General features: G+C 49.8%; 1 protein-coding gene and 1 long non-coding RNA gene across 2 annotated transcripts in view; both read right to left on the bottom strand.

The window, feature by feature from the left end:
- The window catches only part of LOC140387062 (sialoadhesin-like), a 185,835-nt gene that overhangs the window by 52,964 nt on the left and 115,383 nt on the right, over positions 1 to 17,488 (bottom strand). The window lies entirely within an intron of this gene.
- Positions 1,950 to 17,225, bottom strand: LOC140386514 (uncharacterized). Its single transcript, XR_011933629.1, has 3 exons — positions 17,107 to 17,225; positions 8,915 to 9,057; positions 1,950 to 2,025 (listed from the first exon to the last, which is right to left on the bottom strand). It is a non-coding gene; the product is annotated as an uncharacterized lncRNA (long non-coding RNA).

Raw genomic sequence — 17,488 nt, 5'->3', positions numbered from 1 at the left:
GCCCCTTTAAGTGGGCGTTGCCGCAGTTCGGGCACGTCATGATGTCGGTGTCGTGACGCGGTGTACGTCGTCGCACATGCTCAGTGCGGTCGGCAGATGTCTGCACCTGCACAGTGTGTGTGTCGGCCGCTTCGTTATCCCGTTCGCATCGCGCATGCGTGGGGCTCTGGGAAAAGCGCGCGAGATGGCCGCACTTCTGTCTTTAATGCTGAGGCGCTGCATCTGGGAGATGGCCTGCACACTCTGCCTCGTGGGAGGCAAGTTTCTCATTTTCAGCCGATTTGTATTGGGAATACCGATTTTTTGAGTGTTCATGCACTGTACATGTTTCAATCGTGACTGGCAGGGTCATATGCTTGATTTCTAAGAGCTGCTCTCTCAGAGGATAAGAGTGAACTCCAAACACGATTTGGTCTCTGATCATGGAGTCAGCAATATCATTAAAGTTGCAGGACAGCGCTAGCAGGTGGAGGCTAGTTAAGAAGACATTGAAAGATTCATCTTTATCTTGAAGACGTTGTTTGAATATGTAGCGCTCGAAGATTTCATTGGTGTCCACTTCGCAGTGACTATCGAACTTGTCCAGGATGGTCTGAAACTTTGTCTTGTCCTGGCCTTCGGTGAAGTTAAACGAGTTGAAGAGTTTGATGGCTTGATCACCCGCTGTTGAGAGGAGAAGCGCGATCTTCCTTGCATTAGACGCACCCTCGAGGTCTGAGGCTTCGATGTACAGCAGAAACTTTTACTTGAATGTCCGCCAGTTGGCACTGAGATTGCCGGAGGTCCTAAGCTGGTGAGGAGCCTGAATCTGCTCCATGGTGCCGGGATACATTTGCTGGGCGTCACGGAATGGACTGAGGTAAGCCACCTTAAATTAGTAGTCTTCTGGTATCATGTCGTGTTCGGGACACTGGTCTAACACTGGCTGCAACTGGATGCAGCTTAGATCAGAAAAATACTCCAGACCTTGAAGTTAGTTCAATCAGGTTTACTGAACAAATAGCACAGTTAGCACATTTCTCTGTGAGTTCGACTCTCTGCTAACTTAAGTGTGGTTACTCTGTCTGACTGAACCAGACTAGCTCTTAGCCACGTGCTGGAGGTGTGAGATTGTAACAACACCCTTGACTAACTCTCTAGATGTTCATCAGTGGAAAGAGGCGGAGTGTGAGTGCCTCGTGTCTTTTATAGTCAGATCCCACCCCTGTGTGTCCTGCCTGCTTATTGGTCATGCCCTGTTCTCTGTGTCCATTAGTTGCTTGTCTGTATATCATTATGTGTGTGTATGTGTGTGCCTGCATATCATGACAGTCCCCAAGCTCCGCACTAACCCCACTCTAGCAGACACTGCAAAACACACAAGCAAAGTACCTCTAACCTGAGTTCTGCGTGTGGTGAAGGTGTCTCTGTGTTGGGTTTACGACCTTCACAGGTGGTATCTCTGCGTTTTGCTTAAAACTGAACTGGGCCCCACACGAAACGCTGGCACCAGAAACCTCGTGCTCCCTGTTCTTCTCAAATATCCATGACTTCCGCAGGAATCTGAAGAGTTGCTGATCAGAAACTGAGAGAAGGAGGCCATTCGGCCCATTGCGCTGGGCTGACTCTTTGAAAGATCAATCTAATTATTCCCACACCCCTCAACACCGCTCTTTCCCCCATAGCACGGCAAATGCTTCCCCATCAAATATTTAATAATTCCCCTTTTGAAAGTGCTGATTGAATCTGCTTCCACCGTTGCTTCTGGTGGAGTCGATGTCAATCCTGCTGTCACTCAGGGAGTCAGTGTCCATCAGATAGCAGAGGGGTGATGGGTTAATGGGCCTTGGTGTGAGTATATTCACTGGGTCACTGCTGTATTGGTTCCCAATCAGAGCTCAATAAGAATGATCTTTTAGCAAGACTTTTAACCATAAATCCGTCAGAGCTGATGATGATATTACCTTGGAGAAGTGTCAGAAAGAAGTAAGATTTCTCGATCATTGTCCACTCCCAGATATTTCATCAGCTTCTCACTCTCAGGCTCTGAAAGAGAAAGGAGTTAATGAGACCTCACCTCTTGTCCGACAGCTCTCGGGTGATCAGAACTGCTTTTAGACAATGTTGTCACAGACTAATCTGATTCTGGTGCTCTGCAGAGAGTTACAATGCTTTAAGCAGGAAAAACAATGAAGGGCTTGCATTCTATAGTGCCTTCACCACCAAAGGATGCCCTGAAGCTCATGTCTGTGCACTTCACTTCTCCCTTGAATTAGAAAGATGTTCTACATGACAGACTTGAGCCTCACCCCCAGATCTCAATAATAAGTGAAAACCTTTCAAAGGATGAATCATTGGAAGCTGCAATGTCAGAGGGTCAGTACTGTGGGAGTGCTGCACTGTCAAAGGGTCAGTACTGAGGGAGTGCTGCACTGTCAAAGGGTCAGTACTGAGGGAGTGCTGCACTGTCAGAGGGTCAGTACTGAGGGAGTGCTGCACTGTCAGAGGGTCAGTGTTGTGGGAGTGCTGCACTGTCAGAGGGTCAGTACTGAGGGAGTGCTGCACTGTCAGAGGGTCAGTACTAAGGGAGTGCTGCACTGTCAGAGGGTCAGGACTGAGGGAGTGCTGCACTGTTAGAGGGGCAGTACTGAGGGTGTGTTGCACAGGTAGAGAGAGGGTCAGTACTGAGGGAGTGCTGCACTGTCAGAGGGTCAGTACTGAGGGAGTGCTGCACAGGTAGAGGGTCAGTACTGAGGGAGTGCTGTACTGTCAGAGGGTCAGTACTGAGGGAGTGCTGTACTGTCAGAGGGTCAGTACTGAGGGAGTGCTGCACTGTCAAAGGGTCAGTACTGAGGGAGTGCTGCACTGTCAGAGGGTCAGTACTGTGGGAGTGCTGCACTGTCAGAGGGTCAGTACTGAGGGAGTGCTGCACTGTCAGAGGGTCAGTACTAAGGGAGTGCTGCACTGTCAGAGGGTCAGGACTGAGGGAGTGCTGCACTGTTAGAGGGGCAGTACTGAGGGTGTGTTGCACAGGTAGAGAGAGGGTCAGTACTGAGGGAGTGCTGCACTGTCAGAGGGTCAGCACTGAGGGAGTGCTGCACAGGTAGAGGGTCAGTACTGAGGGAGTGCTGTACTGTCAGAGGGTCAGTACTGAGGGAGTGCTGTACTGTCAGTGGGTCAGTACTGAGGGAGTGCTGAACTGTCAGAGGGTCAGTACTGTGAGAGTGCTGTACTGTCAGAGGGTCAGTACTGAGGGAGTGCTGCACTGTCAGAGGGTCAGTACTGAGGGAGTGCTGCACTGTCAGAGGGTCAGTACTGAGGGAGTGCTGCACTGTCAGAGGGTCAGGACTGAGGGAGTGCTGCACTGTTAGAGGGGAAGTACTGAGGGTGTGCTGCACTGTCAGAGGGTCAGTACAGAGGGAATGCTGCACAGGTAGAGGGTCAGTACTGAGGGAGTGCTGCACTGTCAAAGGGTCAGTACTGAGAGAGTGCCTCACTGTAAGAGAGTCAGTACTGAGGGAGTGCTGCACTGTCAGAGGGTCAGTACTGAGAGAGCGCTGCACTGTCGGAGCGTCAGTACTCAGGGAGTGCTGCACTGTCAGAGTGTCAGTACTGAGGGAGCGCTGCACTGTCAGAGGGTCAGTACTGAGGGAGTGCTGCACTGTCAGAGGGTCAGTACTGAGGGAGCGCTGCACTGTCAGAGGGTCAGTACTGAGAGAGCGCTGCACTGTCGGAGCGTCAGTACTGAGGGAGTGCTGCACTGTCAGAGTGTCAGTACGGAGGGAGCGCTGCGCTGTCAGAGGGTCAGTACTGAGGGAGTGCTGCACTGTCAGAGGGTCAGTACTGAGGGAGCGCTGCACTGTCAGAGGGTCAGTACTGAGAGAGGGCTGCACTGTCAGAGCGTCAGTACTGAGAGAGTGCCTCACTGTAAGAGAGTCAGTACTGAGGGAGTGCTGCACTGTCAGAGGGTCAGTACTGAGAGAGCGCTGCACTGTCGGAGCGTCAGTACTCAGGGAGTGCTGCACTGTCAGAGTGTCAGTACTGAGGGAGCGCTGCACTGTCAGAGGGTCAGTACTGAGGGAGTGCTGCACTGTCAGAGTGTCAGTACGGAGGGAGCGCTGCGCTGTCAGAGGGTCAGTACTGAGGGAGTGCTGCACTGTCAGAGGGTCAGTACTGAGGGAGCGCTGCACTGTCAGAGGGTCAGTACTGAGAGAGGGCTGCACTGTCAGAGCGTCAGTACTCAGGGAGTGCTGCACTGTCAGAGGGCCAGTACTCAGGGAGTGCAGCACACTCGGAGGATCTTTCGGGGGAGGTGCTAGATAGCTTTCAGTAAACATGGGAAAATGCTGAAAGTCCATATCAAAAGCTATCAGGGCAGTGAGGAGTGAAATATTTGATCAGTTTGTGAAGAAATCCTTTGTCTGATTAGCTCATCCTCTCAACTTCCCTCAACTAAATCCTGATTTAAATCAGCAGCTGTTATTCTGATGACCTTACTCACTGTGTCAGTGTGTCAGTGTGTGGTGAGTAACTGGAAGCTATTGTAACGATTGTGCAGCCACAACAGTTTCAGTCTTGGTCACCTCCATCCTGGGTGGGATTCTCTGGTCCGCCAGCCTTGTGTTCCTGAGTGGCTCATCCTCACCATCAGCGCCACCTGCCAATCTGACTTCCCATTGTGGACGCCCCACACTGCCGGGTAACCTGTGGGTATGGCCTTGCTGCCAGCAGAGAATTCGGCCCCCTTTCCTCTTCCATTCCTGCCCTCTCTCACTCTCTCTCCCCTTCTCTCCTGCTCCCCTTACCGTCTCACTCTCGATCACCTCTCTCTCCATTTCTCTCTCCCACTTGCTCCTCTTTCTCAATACTGATTTCTGCTCTCCCACTCTCTCCCTCTCTCTCCTTCTCTTCTTCTTCTCGCTCTCTCTCTCTGACTCTCTTTTTGCTCCCCTATGTGTCTGTGTCTCTTTCACTCTCTCTTTCCCAGTCTCCTGCTCCTTCTCTTCCAATCATTTTCTCTGTTCTTCCCTCTCTCACTCCCTCCTTCCCTATTTCTCTCTGGTTACTGAGCCTCCTGCCACTGGAAACTCATTATTGACTCTGTCCAAACCCCTCATCATTTTGAACGTCTCAATTCAATCTCCTCCTGAACACTCTCTGCTGTAAGGGAAACAATCCCAGCTCATCCCAGTCTCTCCAAATTAACTGAGGTCCCTCATCCCTGGGAACCATTCCAGTAAATCTCCTCCGTACCCTCTCCAAGGACCTGACATCCTTCCTATCGTGTGAAACGCCCAGAGATGGAGGCAGTTCTCCAGCTGGTATTGAACCATGGAGAGAAAGAGAAAGAGATGGTCAAGAAGAGATGGTGACAGAAACATGAGAGAAAGATGGAGAGAGATGGAAAAAGAGACAGAATTAAAGACAGCGAAGAGGGTTTAAACTAGTATGGCAGGGGGGTGGGCACGGGAGCAATAGGTCAGAAGGTGAGAGCGTTGAGGGAGAACTAGGGAATAGGGACAGTGTGGCTCTGAGGCAGAGCAGACGGGGAGAAGTTGCTGAACACAGCGGGTCTGGTGGCCTGAAGTGCATATGTTTTAATGCAAGGAGCATTACGGGTAAGGCAGATGAACTTAGAGCTTGGATTAGTACTTGGAACTATGATGTTGTTGCCATTACAGAGACCTGGTTGAGGGAAGGGCAGGATTGGCAGCTAAACGTTCCAGGATTTAGATGTTTCAGGCGGGATAGAGGGGGATGTAAAAGGGGAGGCGGAGTTGCGCTACTTGTTCAGGAGAGTATCACAGCTATACAGCGAGAGGACACCTCAGAGGGCAGTGAGGCTATATGGGTAGAGATCAGGAATAAGAAGGGTGCAGTCACAATGTTGGGGGTATACTACAGGCCTCCCAACAGCCAGCGGGAGATAGAGGAGCAGATAGGTAGACAGATTTTGGAAAAGAGTAAAAACAACAGGGTTGTGGTGATGGGAGACTTCAACTTCCCCAATATTGACTGGGACTCACTTAGTGCCAGGGGCTTAGACGGGGCAGAGTTTGTAAGGAGCATCCAGGAGGGCTTCTTAAAACAATATGTAAACAGTCCAACTAGGGAAGAGGCGGTACTGGACCTGGTATTGGGGAATGAGCCCGGCCAGGTGGTAGATGTTTCAGTAGGGGAGCATTTCGGTAACAGTGACCACAATTCAGTAAGTTTTAAAGTACTGGTGGACAAGGATAAGAGTGGTCCGAGGATGAATGTGCTAAATTGGGGGAAGGCTAATTATAACAATATTAGGCGGGAACTGAAGAGCATAGATTGGGGGCGGATGTTTGAGGGCAAATCAACATCTGACATGTGGGAGGCTTTCAAGTGTCAGTTGATAGGAATACAGGACAGGCATGTTCCTGTGAGGAAGAAAGACAAATACGGCAATTTTCGGGAACCTTGGATGACGAATGATATTGTAGGCCTCGTCAAAAAGAAAAAGGAGGCATTTGTCAGGGCTAAAAGGCTGGGAACAGACGAAGCCTGTGTGGCATATAAGGAAAGTAGGAAGGAACTTAAGCAGGGAGTCAGGAGGGCTAGAAGGGGTCATGAAAAGTCATTGGCAAATAGGGTTAAGGAAAATCCCAAGGCTTTTTACACTTACATAAAAAGCAAGAGGGTAGCCAGGGAAAGGGTTGGCCCACTGAAGGATAGGCAAGGGAATCTATGTGTGGAGCCAGAGGAAATGGGCGAGGTACTAAATGAATACTTTGCATCAGTATTCACCAAAGAGAAGGAATTGGTAGATGTTGAGTCTGGAGAAGGGGGTGTAGATAGCCTGGGTCACATTGTGATCCAAAAAGACGAGGTGTTGGGTGTCTTAAAAAATATTAAGGTAGATAAGTCCCCAGGGCCGGATGGGATCTACCCCAGAATACTGAAGGAGGCTGGAGAGGAAATTGCTGAGGCCTTGACAGAAATCTTTGGATCCTCGCTGTCTTCAGGGGATGTCCCGGAGGACTGGAGAATAGCCAATGTTGTTCCTCTGTTTAAGAAGGGTGGCAGGGATAATCCCGGGAACTACAGGCCGGTGAGCCTTACTTCAGTGGTAGGGAAATTACTGGAGAGAATTCTTCGAGACAGGATCTACTCCCATTTGGAAGCAAATGGACGTATTAGTGAGAGGCAGCACGGTTTTGTGAAGGGGAGGTCGTGTCTCACTAACTTGATCGAGTTTTTCGAGGAGGTCACTAAGATGATTGATGCAGGTAGGGCAGTAGATGTTGTCTATATGGACTTCAGTAAGGCCTTTGACAAGGTCCCTCATGGTAGACTAGTACAAAAGGTGAAGTCACACGGGATCAGGGGTGAACTGGCAAGGTGGATACAGAACTGGCTAGGCCATAGAAGGCAGAGGGTAGCAATGGAGGGATGCTTTTCTAATTGGAGGGCTGTGACCAGTGGTGTTCCACAGGGATCAGTGCTGGGACCTTTGCTCTTTGTAGTATATATAAATGATTTGGAGGAAAATGTAACTGGTCTGATTAGTAAGTTTGCAGACGACACAAAGGTTGGTGGAATTGCGGATAGCGATGAGGACTGTCTGAGGATACAGCAGGATTTAGATTGTCTGGAGACTTGGGCGGAGAGATGGCAGATGGAGTTTAACCTGGACAAATGTGAGGTAATGCATTTTGGAAGGGCTAATGCAGGTAGGGAATATACAGTAAATGGTAGAACCCTCAAGAGTATTGAAAGTCAAAGAGATCTAGGAGTACAGGTCCACAGATCACTGAAAGGGGCTACACAGGTGGAGAAGGTAGTCAAGAAGGCATACGGCATGCTTGCCTTCATTGGCCGGGGCATTGAGTATAAGAATTGGCAAGTCATGTTGCAGCTGTATAGAACCTTAGTTAGGCCACACTTGGAGTATAGTGTTCAATTCTGGTCGCCACACTACCAGAAGGATGTGGAGGCTTTAGAGAGGGTGCAGAAGAGATTTACCAGAATGTTGCCTGGTATGGAGGGCATAAGCTATGAGGAGCGATTGAATAAACTCGGTTTGTTCTCACTGGAACGAAGGAGGTTGAGGGGCGACCTGATAGAGGTATACAAAATTATGAGGGGCATAGACAGAGTGGATAGTCAGAGGCTTTTCCCCAGGGTAGAGGGGTCAATTACTAGGGGGCATAGGTTTAAGGTGAGAGGGGCAAAGTTTAGAGTAGATGTACGAGGCAAGTTTTTTACGCAGAGGGTAGTGGGTGCCTGGAACTCACTACCGGAGGAGGTAGTGGAGGCAGGGACGATAGGGACATTTAAGGGGCATCTTGACAAATATATGAATAGGATGGGAATAGAAGGATACGGACCCAGGAAGTGTAGAAGATTGTAGTTTAGTCGGGCAGTATGGTCGGCACGGGCTTGGAGGGCCGAAGGGCCTGTTCCTGTGCTGTACATTTCTTTGTTCTTTTGTTGTTTTGAAGAAGCAGTAAATAGATTATCGGGAATGTGAAGGGCCTATCTATCAGTTCATAAAACCATAGAATCTAACAGCACCAGAGGAGGCCATTCGGACATTGTACCACTGCTGGCCTCTTTAAAGATCTATCCAATTAGTACCCACTCTCCGCCCTGCTCTTTCCCTCCCCACCCTAATCTCCCTGTAAATGTTCCTCTTCCAGTATTTCTCCCAACGACCCCTTGACAAGTTCCTGTTGAATCTGTTTCCACCGCCCTTTCAGGCAGCACCTTCCAGATCACAACAACTCGCTCCGTGTGAAATAAAAATTTGCCTTATCTCGCCCCCCTCTGGTTCTTTTCACGATACTCTTCAATCTGTGTCTCGTCTGGTTACTGAGACTCCTTCCACTGGGAGCCACTTTCTTCTTATCGACTCTATCCTGCACAATCGTATCAACTGGAGATATAATGTGAACCTGTCACTTACCTGTGTTCGGAGCGATGGGGCTGTATTCACCAGCAAAAGTGCATTGGAAACATCAACAACCCAAACTCAGGCTGATGTAAAACAGCGCGGAGCTGTGGGTTCACTTCGGGATGTCCAAGTCTTGTCTGGAGCTGAACTTCAGGCTGTGATTTCAGTGGCAAAGGGAGGAGGGGGGGAAGTGAGATGAGGAAGTTACTGATTTTAATATCTCGGTAAGAAGCTGTCACTTTCATTAATGTACAGGCGAAGTACACTTAAAGTGAGAGTCAGATTAAGAAGTTTTAACAAATATATTATTGATCAATATAAAAAATATATTAATGAATACAAAAACAAACCACAAAACAGAACGACCAACCAAAAACAACAGCATCAACCCCATCCCACTTCCCTTTACAGCTGACAGTGAATGTCCCTTTAAAGAACACAATAAAAGGCCGCCATCTTTTGTGGAACCTCTCAATTGCATCCCGTAATATATATTGAATTTTCTCAAGATGCAAAAACTCCCTGATATCCCCCAGCCACACCGAGGGATTGGTTGGAGAAGCTGACTTCCATTCCAACAGAAACCGCCTGCGAGCGATCAACGAAGCAAAGGCTTCCCGCCTGCGTCTCCGGCAGGTCTGACACCCCAAATAGGGCTGCGAGGGGACTGAGCTCCAAATCCATCTGTACAATCTCAGACATGTTGCTGAAGAAGGAGACCCAAAATCTCACCAGCTCAGGTCAGGCCCAGAACATATGCAGATGGTTTGCTGGGCCCCTCCCACACCGCTCACACTTATCTTTCACCGCCTCAAACACCCGACTCAACCTAACCCCCGTGAAGTGTGTCCGATGTACCACCTTCAGCTGCATTGACCCCAGTCTCGCGTGTGAAGAAGATTGCGTTTACCATTTGCAAGGCCTCACACCATGCCCTCTCCTCCAATTCCACCTCCAACTCCTCCTCTCACTTGGCCTTCACCCTCTCTGGAGATGCAGCATCCTCCACTATTATCCGCCCATAAATTCCAGAGGCGCTCCCCTCTTCCAGCCCCACAAATGTCAAAACCCTTTCCAAGAGTGGTGTTGCTACCAGAAAAGACAGGAAAACCTTCCTCCCAATGTCCCTCACCTGAAAATATCTCGACCATTCCTCCTGTGAAAGTCCAAACTTCTCTGATAGCTCCTCCAGACTCGCGGACCCCCCCCCCCCCCTCCAGAAACAAGCCCACTATACCACTTACCAAGCCCCGAAACCTGGCATCCAGTCTCGCCGGCTCACAAATATGATTATCACAAATTGACGTCCGCTTTGAGATTCTACCTAATTTAAAATGCTGCCAAAATGGACGCCAAATTTTCACTGTCGCGACTCCCGCCGCATTACCTGGATACTTCCCGGAGAGAGCGGCAGCGAGGCGGTCGCTGCAGACGCGTCCCCTTCAGGAGCCGCACTTCATCCTAACTCACACTGCCTCAGAATCCTCAAACAAACCCACATCTTCTTCCTGTTTGCCATCCAATAATAGCAGATCAAGCTTGGCAACGCCTGGCCCCCCGACTGACGGTCCTTCTGCAGGATCATTCGTCGAATCTTAGCTACCATGCCAACCCAAATAAAGGAAAAGGCAGACTCTCTATTCCCGCAAAAAACGCCTTTGGCAAAAACACAGATTGGCATTGGAATAGGAACAGAAACTGTGACAAAATGTTCATCGTCACGGACTGCATCCGGCTTGCCAAGAAGAGAGGGAAGCTATCCCACCTCTGCCAGCCTGCCAAGGACAGGGGAGGCTACCCCACCTAAGTCGGTCAGCCTTAACCCTATTTACCAGACTCCTAAAGTTCAACTTACGAAGCCGAGCCCAGTCCCGTGCTACCTGCACCCATAAATACCTCAAATGAGTGCTCGTTAAACAAAATGGCAACACCCACAAATTTGCTCCCTTCTCCAACGGGGTGACCGAAAAACACTCACTCTTCTCCAGGTTTAACTTACACTCAGCGAACGCACTGAACCACTTCAACACCAACATTATGCCCCCATCGTGGGGACCGTGTCTGAAATGTACAGTAACAGATCATCAGCATACAGGAACAACCTATGTTCCATTCCCCCTCCCCCCTCAAAATCACTCTCCACTCTCCCAAATTCTTCTACTTGATGGCCAAAGGCTTTATCGCGAAAACAAATAAGAGCGGTGGTCATAGGGCACCCTGCCTCATTTCCCTGTGCAGTTGGAAATACTTTGAATTCATATTATTCGTGCGAAAACTGGCCTTTTGTTCTTTGTATAACAGTCTCACCCACGATACAAACTTGGACCCAATCCCAAACCGCTCCTAAACCGCAAATAGATACTTCCACTCTACCCTATTGAAGGCCTTCTCCACATCCAGAGCCACAAAAACCTCCTGCTGTTCCCTCTGGCAGGGAGAGAATTACATTCAACATGCATTGCACATTAGAGGACAACCACCTACCCTTCACAAACCCTGTTTGATTCGGCCCAACTGTGCTCAGGAGACAGTCCTCTAACCGGAGCACCAGCACCTTTGCCAGGATCTTTGCATCTAAGTTCAGTAACAAAATTGGCCAATACAACCCGCAATTCACCAGGTCTTTCTCCTTCTACAGAAGGAATGATATGGATGCTTGCATCTTCGTCTCCAAGAGCGACCTCCAGGCCATTGAGCCCTCAAATGCTTCCACTAACAAACGACCTTCAGGCCATTGAGCCCTCAAATGTTTCCACTAACAACGGTACCAGTCGATGGACAAACTTTTTCTAAAATTCCACGGGGAACCCATCTGGCTCCAGCGCCTTACCCGTCTGCATCTTTCCAATTGCCTTACTAGGGTCCTCCACCCCCAGTGGCTCCTCTAATCCTTCCTGATCATCCTCCTCAAGAAACTCCCCCATGTCCAACTCATCCTACAGTGGTTCTGACCTGTATAACTTTTCATCACCATAGTATTTACAGTGCAGAAGGAGGCCATTTGGCCCATCGAGTCTGCACCGGCTCTTGGAAAGAGCACCCTACCCAAGGTCCACACCTCCACCCTATCCCCATAACCCAGTAACCCCACCCAACACTAAGGGCAGTTTTGGACACTAAGGGCAATTCTGGACACTAAGGGCAATTTATCATGGCCAATCCACCTAACCTGCACATCTTTGGACTGTGGGAGGAAACCGGAGCACCCGGAGGAAACCCACGCAGACACGGGGAGAATGTGCAGACACCGCACAGACAGTGACCCAGGCTGGAATCGAACCTGGGACCCTGGAGCTGTGAAGCAATTGTGCTAACCACAATGCTAACGTGCTGCCCCTCATAGAATGCCTTAAACACCGCATTAACCTTCTCTGGTGCAGCCACTATTCTATTACTTTATGTAATATATATATTACTCTTTGAACCAGCCAAGTTGATGAAATAAACAATGGTCTTCTATAATGATGTACTAATTTAATGAGTAATATAAATCATATTCTGTCAGTCCTTTATACTTAATACTCAACTGGCAAAAGCAAAAACATACAGTAAAGATAACTAATTAACTATCCAATGTAATAGTGAAATAACTTATAACTTCTCTCTCTCTCTAGCTAATCTAGGTCTTGTCTGTTCACTCTCCTGAAGAACACACTCAGAAAGAGTGGGAAATTTGTTTCTTATACCAACTGATAGTGAGACATCTAGTGTTGAATTGACTGTACTACATTTACATACATTGATCATGTATATAAATATACAGAGATTACTACAGCCACCAGGACACCTCCCACATCCAACACCTGAACAATCTCTGGGGGAGATGTTTGCCATCCCAACTGGCCAGTCAACAGGTGACTGGCCTTTTCCCATATTCGTATATCAGTCCCTGTGTGTGCCGCAGCTGGTGCACTGCCTTGTCTATTATCGCCAGGTTAAACTGCATCTACAATACCTTCCTTCTAGCCAATAGCTCCTGGATGGTATCCTCCGCAGATTTACTGTCCATCACTAGAATCTATCCCACCCTGCGTTCAACCCTGGCCTCCCTACACCTTAAATGCAATTTTCTCTCCTCGCATCACCGCCCCGTAACACAACGGCGGGACCTCCCCATTCTTATTAAACCCAACATATTCAATAATTGGCCTCGCCATTAATTATCCCTAGATCTAAGCTCCAGGCCGGCCCCCTTCCAGCGCCACACCTGCCAGGGTGAGGCATGAGCCAAAATTACAATTGCAGAATATTCTGCGCTCCTCAGAGGGTCAGTACTGAGGGAGTGTTACACTGTCAGTGAGTCAGTACTGAGGGAGTGCTGCATTGTCAGAGGGTCAATACTGAGGGAGTGCTGTGCTGTCAGTGAGTCTGTACTGAGGGAATGCTGCACTGTCAGAGGGTCAGTACTGAGGGAGTGCTGCACAGTCAGAGGTTCAGTACTGAGAGCATGCTGCACTGTCAAAGCATCAGTACTGAGAGAGTGCTGCACTGTCGGAGCGTCTGTACTGACGGAGTGCTGCACTGTCAGAGGGTCAGTACTGAGGGAGTGCTGCACTGTCAGAGGGTCTGTACTGAGGGAATGCTGCACTGTCAGAGGGTCAGTACTGAGGAAGTGCTGCACAGTCAGAGGTTCAGTACTGAGGGAGTGCTGCACTGTCAGAGCGTCAGTACTGAGGGAGTGCTGCACTCTCACTGGATCAGTACTGAGGGAGTGCTGCACTGTCAGAGGGTCAGTACTGAGGGCATGCTGCACTGTCAAAGCATCAGTACTGAGAGAGCGCTGCACTGTTGGAGCGTCAGTACTGAGAGAGTGCTGCACTGTTGGAGCGTCAGTACTGACGGAGTGCTGCACTGTCAGAGGGTCAGTACTGAGGGAGTGCTGCACTGTCAGAGGGTCTGTACTGAGGGAATGCTGCACTGTCAGAGGGTCAGTACTGAGGAGGTGCTGCACAGTCAGAGGTTCAGTACTGAGGGAGTGCTGCACTGTCAGAGGGTCAGTACTGAGGGAGTGCTGCACTGTCACTGGATCAGTACTGAGGGAGTGCTGCACTGTCAGAGGGTCAGTACTGAGGGCATGCTGCATTGTCAAAGCATCAGTACTGAGAGAGCGCTGCACTGTTGGAGCGTCAGTACTCAGAGAGTGCTGAACTGTCGGAGCGTCAGTACTGACGGAGTGCTGCACTGTCAGAGCGTCAGTACTGACGGAATGTTGCACTGTCAGAGGGTCAGAACTGAGGGTGTGCTGCACTGTCGGAGCGTCAGTACTGACGGAGTGCTGCACTGTCAGAGGGTCAGTACTGAGGGAGTGCTGCACTGTCAGAGGGTCAGTACTGAGGGAGTGCTGCACTGTCAGAGGGTCCGTACTGAGGGAGTGCTGCACTGTCAGAGGGTCAGGACTGAGGGAGTGCTGCACTGTCAGAGGGCCAGTACTGAGAGAGCGCTGCACTGTCGGAGGGTCAGCACTAGGGAGTGCTGCACCGTCAAAGCGTCAGTACTGAGGGAGTGCTGCACTGTCAGAGGGTCAGTAGTGAGAGAGTGCTGCACTGTCAGAGGGCCAGTACTGAGAGAGCGCTGCACTGTCGGAGGGTCAGCACTAGGGAGTGCTGCACCGTCAAAGCGTCAGTACTGAGGGAGTGCTGCACTGTCAGAGGGTCAGTAGTGAGAGAGTGCTGCACTGTCAGAGGGTCAGGACTGAGGGAGTGCTGCACTGTCAGAGGGCCAGCACTGAGAGAGCGCTGCACTGTCGGAGGGTCAGCACTGAGGGAGTGCTGCACCGTCAAAGCGTCAGTACTGAGAGAGCGCTGCACTGTTGGAGCGTCAGTACTGAGAGAGTGCTGCACTGTCGGAGCGTCAGTACTGAGGGAGTGCTGCACTGTCACTGGATCAGTACTGAGGGAGTGCTGCACTGTCAGAGGGTCAGTACTGAGGGCATGCTGCATTCTCAAAGCATCAGTACTGAGAGAGCGCTGCACTGTTGGAGCGTCAGTACTGAGAGAGTGCTGCACTGTCGGTGCGTCAGTACTGACGGAGTGCTGCACTGTCAGAGCGTCAGTACTGACGGAGTGTTGCACTGTCAGAGGGTCAGAACTGAGGGTGTGCTGCACTGTCGGAGCGTCAGTACTGACGGAGTGCTGCACTGTCAGAGGGTCAGTACTGAGGGAGTGCTGCACTGTCAGAGGGTCAGTACTGAGGGAGTGCTGCACTGTCAGAGGGTCCGTACTGAGGGAGTGCTGCACTGTCCGAGGGTCAGGACTGAGGGATTGCTGCACTGTCAGAGGGTCAGTACTGAGGGAGTGCTGCACTGTCAGAGGGTCAGCACTGAGGGAGTGCTGCACCGTCAAAGCGTCAGTACTGAGGGAGTGCTGCACTGTCAGAGGGTCAGTACTGAGAGAGTGCTGCACTGTCAGAGGGTCAGTACTGAGAGAGCGCTGCACTGTCAGAGGGTCAGTACTGACGGAGTGCTGCACTGTCAGAGGGTCAGTACTGAGAGAGTGCTGCACTGTCAGAGGGTCAGTACTGAGAGAGTGCTGCACTGTCAGAGGGTCAGTACTGAGAGAGCGCTGCACTGTCAGAGGGTCAGTACTCAGGGAGTGCAGCACACTCGGAGGATCTTTCGGGGGAGGTGATAGACAGCTTTCAGTAAACATGGGAAAATGCTGAAAGTCAATATCAAAAGCTATCAGGGCAGTGAGGAGTGAAATATTTGATCAGTTTGTGAAGAAATCCTTTGTGTGATTAGCTCATCCTCTCAACTTCCCTCAACTAAATCCTGATTTAAATCAGCAGCTGTTATTCTGATGATCTTACTCACTGTGTCAGTGTGTCAGTGTGTGGTGAGTAACTGGAAGCTATTGTAACGATTGTGCAGCCACAACAGTTTCAGTCTTGGTCACCTCCATCCTGGGTGGGATTCTCTGGTCCGCCAGCCTTGTGTTCCTGAGTGGCGCATCCTCACCATCAGCGCCACCTGCCAATCTGACTTCCCATTGTGGACACCCCACACTGCCGGGTGACCTGTGGGTATGGCCTTGCTGCCAGCAGGGAATTCGGCCCCCTTTCCTCTTCCATTCCTGCCCTCTCTCACTCTCTCTCCCCTTCTCTCCTGCTCCCCTTACCGTCTCACTCTCGATCACCTCTCTCTCCATTTCTCTCTCCCACTTGCTCCTCTTTCTCAACACTGATTTCTGCTCTCCCACTCTCTCCCTCTCTCTCCTTCTCTTCTTCTTCTCGCTCTCTCTCTCTGACTCTCTTTTTGCTCCCCTATGTGTCTGTGTCTCTTTCACTCTCTCTTTCCCAGTCTCCTGCTCCTTCTCTTCCAATCATTTTCTCTGTTCTTCCCTCTCTCACTCCCTCCTTCCCTATTTCTGTCTGGTTACTGAGCCTCCTGCCACTGGAAACTCATTATTGACTCTGTCCAAACCCCTCATCATTTTGAACGTCTCAATTCAATCTCCTCGTGAACATTCTCTGCTGTCAGGGAAACAATCCCAGCTTCTTCCAGTCTCTCCACATTAACTGAGGTCCCTCATCCCTGGGAACCATTCCAGTAAATCTCCTCCGTACCCTCTCCAAGGACCTGACATCCTTCCTAGTATGAAACGCCCAGAGTTGGAGGCAGTTCTCCAGCTGGTATTGAACCATGGAGAGAAAGAGAAAGAGATGGTCAAGAAGAGATGGTGACAGAGACATGAGAGAAAGATGGAGAGAGATGGAAAAAGAGACAGAATTAAAGACAGCGAAGAAGCAGTAAATAGATTATCGGGAATGTGAAGGGCCTATCTATCAGTTCATAAAACCATAGAATCTAACAGCACCAGAGGAGGCCATTCGGACATTGTACCACTGCTGGCCTTTTGAAAGATCTATCCAATTAGTACCCACTCTCCGCCCTGCTCTTTCCCTCCCCACCCTAATCTCCCTGTAAATGTTCCTCATCCAGTATTTCTCCAACGACCCCTTGACAAGTTCCTGTTGAATCTGTTTCCACCGCCCTTTCAGGCAGCACCTTCCAGATCACAACAACTCGCTCCGTGTGAAATAAAAATTCGACTTATCTCGCCCCCCTCTGGTTCTTTTCACGATACTCTTCAATTTGTGTCTCGTCTGGTTACTGAGACTCGTTCCACTGGGAGCCACTTTCTTCTTATCGACTCTATCCTGCACAATCGTATCAACTGGAGATATAATGTGAACCTGTCACTTACCTGTGTTCGGAGCGATGGGGCTGTATTCACCGGCAAAAGTGCATTGGAAACATCAACAACCCAAACTCAGGCTGATGTAAAACAGCGCGGAGCTGTGGGTTCACTTCGGGATGCCCAAGTCTTGTCTGGAGCTGAACTTCAGGCTGTGATTTCAGCGGCAAAGGGAGGAGGGGGGGAAGTGAGATGAGGAAGTTACTGATTTTAATATCTCGGTAAGAAGCTGTCACTTTCATTAATGTACAGGCGAAGTACACTTAAAGTGAGAGTCAGATTAAGAAGTTTTAACAAATATATTATTGGTCAATATAAAAAATATATTAATGAATACAAAAACAAACCACAAAACAGAACGACCAACCAAAAACAACAGCATCAACCCCAT

The sequence above is a fragment of the Scyliorhinus torazame genome, chromosome 12 (assembly GCF_047496885.1).
Source record: "Scyliorhinus torazame isolate Kashiwa2021f chromosome 12, sScyTor2.1, whole genome shotgun sequence".
Taxonomy (NCBI): Eukaryota; Metazoa; Chordata; class Chondrichthyes; order Carcharhiniformes; family Scyliorhinidae; genus Scyliorhinus; species Scyliorhinus torazame.
Note: the sequence above shows the minus strand (reverse complement) of the source record. Positions and strands in the feature narration are given on the sequence as shown.